The sequence below is a fragment of the Daphnia carinata genome, chromosome 9 (genome assembly GCF_022539665.2).
Source record: "Daphnia carinata strain CSIRO-1 chromosome 9, CSIRO_AGI_Dcar_HiC_V3, whole genome shotgun sequence".
Taxonomy (NCBI): domain Eukaryota; kingdom Metazoa; phylum Arthropoda; class Branchiopoda; order Diplostraca; family Daphniidae; genus Daphnia; species Daphnia carinata.
The window spans coordinates 5,972,079-5,975,097 of record NC_081339.1 but is presented as its reverse complement, the minus strand read 5'-3'; the positions used below and the strand labels follow the sequence as shown (position 1 = coordinate 5,975,097).

At 33.4% G+C, this 3,019-nt stretch overlaps 1 long non-coding RNA gene across 7 annotated transcripts; it reads right to left on the bottom strand.

Moving 5' to 3' along the window:
* Positions 1-288: 288 nt before the first annotated feature.
* On the bottom strand, positions 289-2,636 carry LOC130698000 (uncharacterized). Of its 7 annotated transcripts, none has more exons than XR_009421713.1 (10): positions 2,533-2,636; positions 2,347-2,447; positions 2,189-2,272; positions 1,794-2,128; positions 1,539-1,731; positions 1,182-1,480; positions 1,041-1,111; positions 827-972; positions 683-758; positions 289-597 (listed from the first exon to the last, which is right to left on the bottom strand). It is a non-coding gene; the product is annotated as an uncharacterized LOC130698000 (long non-coding RNA). The 7 variants fall into 7 exon arrangements; XR_009003104.1 differs by having other exon boundaries at positions 827-1,111; positions 1,182-1,291; positions 1,354-1,480; XR_009421712.1 differs by having other exon boundaries at positions 827-1,111; positions 1,794-1,941; positions 2,006-2,128.
* Between the last annotated feature and the right edge of the window lie 383 nt (positions 2,637-3,019).

The window sequence follows — 3,019 nt, the reverse complement described above, 5'->3', positions numbered from 1 at the left end:
TCTTGATTAAACTTGAAAGTATGACTGAAGAATACTTTCTAACAAATGATCTAAAAGGTATAGTAAGTATTTCAGAATTAAGAGTAATTACTTCTAAAAAAATTATTAGTTCTGTTACCTTGTAGTCGTATATTCTGCCTGAAAATTAAAATCAACCTACCTTTTTAATGGTTTCCATCCTAGATTGGTAATATTTCAACAGTCATCTTTCCGTACTGTTTGAATTTCTAGGCAGGAAGTAAAATGTGGGCAGTAACAGTTTCAGAAGTGATGACGGAATTTTCCTGGTTTTTCATCCTAGCAAGACTGCTAACAAAGGTAAGTTGTATTTCTGTGGTAGCTATAACCTCTGAGAATGTGTAGCCAACAGTATCAGTAGCAATATTGAAGGGATTAATCCTGCACCAGAGGGAGTTATTTGTAAACAATATATCTTGAGGGCGGTATGATTCAAGCAAAGTTTTGTGACATGTGCAGTTATAGTGCTGAATATATATAGCGATGGAACAATGATTTTGCTGCAGAACTTGCTTTTTTTTACATTTATCCTGCTGTGATGACACATCTTCGTCACTTTAGCTAACTTCCTAAGCAGCTCTTTTGAGAAGAGGAAAAAAAGTTAGATGTTAGTTAAAAGTCTTTTTGATAAAAGCCATATCTTAACTAGAAATATAAAAGTTACCAGCAGAAGTAATCAAAAGCAATATCTTGTTTAAACTTACACTCTTGAGACAGTGAATAAGACCCCTGCCATTGACCTGTGAAAAAGAACAGTTTACGAAGAATTGACTGAATATATCGTGTAACAACAAATAATTACAACTACCATTTGGAAGCAGGTGTTTGGCAGCGTAATGTTCCATTCTTTTTCTGCAGCTCTTCAAGATAAGTTTGGTTGTTCAAGAAACTCAGTTCCTCGATTGGTTGCGTTTCACAGCTATTCAGCTGTATCGTGAAATGGCTTTCATTTACCTAGAATTTCTCCAATACAAAATTTGTTCATAATTTTTGCCATTCTCAGAATCTTTTGTAAAATGTACTTAAGAGGTTGAATGCTGTCAAGTAGATTTTCACTCTGCAGATAGCTGGTCAACATTCCATGGTTGAATACCTAGAATTATAAGAAATATATAGAAATTACACAGATTATGATCAGTCAATCATAAATTTTTGTTTAATACATTGTTTTCATGAATGGGTTGGTACCATTGCACAAGTAATTTCCATCTAATACAGGTACGAGAACAATAAAAATGTTTTTTGTCAAGTGCTTTTTTATTCCATGGCATTTCTAAAGAACCATGTTAAATGTAGGAATAAACTGATAAAATACAAAAACTTTCTGTTAATGACCTTCTCAATACCAATTTCCAGTATTTTCTTGACAAAAAAAAGTGATCTCCAAGACTGTTAGGGTTGCATATATTCACACACAACATACATTTCCCACAAAGGGAACCAATAGAAGGCAATATGACACCTGAATTTAAAGATTTTTAATGATTTACTTGAATTGTTTGCAATCAAAATAAGTTTACCTGACTAAAGCAACTCTTTTTATAAAGGGAACAAGCTGGTTTGCAAGTTTTTTTTTTTTCAGATTAACAGTCTCACTTTAGAAGTATATGTGTACCTTGGCATTTGTGGGTTTTGAAGACTGGATCAGAAATACATTTATTGCAACGAAATGGGTAAAAGTTTGCAACCAGGCTGTTGTTAGAATCAATGAGTCTGAATAAAAGAAAATGCAGTCAAATTTTAACACTAACATACAAATGGTAAATGTTAACTACTTGAATCGTTAATGAAGCCAATTTCTTCTTTAGGTGCCCTTTGATATAACAAGGCTTTTTCTTAACAGGTTCACGCAAGAAAGATGTCAGATAAAATTCTTCTGATTTAGGGGCTACCATTTCAGTTATCTTGAATACCTTTATAATACTGCAAGTTCACTCAGCCAAACACTGGCAAAAAAATTACAAAATGCAAATTAAATTTTCCTTACCTACTAGTGCTAAAGAGGTAAAATTGTTGAAGTTGAAGATCACAGCAATTTGTTCCCATATTCATTGGATGCTTGAGCCTGACGATGGCCATGTAGCGATGCACAAGTGATGGAATATCGCCACTAAAGAAAAACATGTCTGGTATTTTAGGGTTCAAGATCAGCAAGAACCATGTTGCTTACACCAGGCACATCTAAGATTCAGCGTTGTCAAAATTGGCATTCATTTTGTCTTTGGGGCTGTACGTTGCCTGAATTGTTCTACGGCTGGAATACAACAAAACATTATAACAAAGGCCCCGTTCCAAATAGCACTGCATTTTAATGTTTTATCAACGTACCAGCATTATATGTAAAAAGAATATTTTTGGCTTCTTCAACAATCAAATCAGATGATCGTTCATTGTCCATCCAGGAACAGCAGTGAACCAAAACAAAAATCCTGAAAGAAAAACATATGATAAAGATTGTTTTTTATACCGCTATGCCAAACAACTTAATAAAAGGGAAATAAAAGTTATGCTTACAACATTGCTCAGGAGCATTTTCTAGAACTTCAGATGTTTTAGATACGTGACAACACACCTTCGCTGCCGGACTTCGTCTGAAGTTTAGCATAGGCAAAAAAATTGGCGGGAACTACTAGTGAGGCTGCGTTGCCTAACCGTTATTTATCTAATGGTTTTAACATGGTGAACAACAAATTTCATTTTCGTGAATCTTGTTAAATTTTGAATCTAAATCGTATATAATAACATATATTTATTTGACATTAATTTTTTAAGTAGACGTCCGGAATCGGGCCTTAAATTTCTATCGTACCTACTTTTATATTTGAATTAACTCAAAAACCATGAACTCTACATAAAAACAAATTTCATATTCGTCATTCTTGTTAAATTTAGCATCTAACTCATATAAAGTTATCTAGTTTTGTTATATAAATATTTTAGGTAAAAATCGGGCTTGTTGTTTTGTCGGGCCTTAAATTTCTAGCGTACCTACTTTTACATT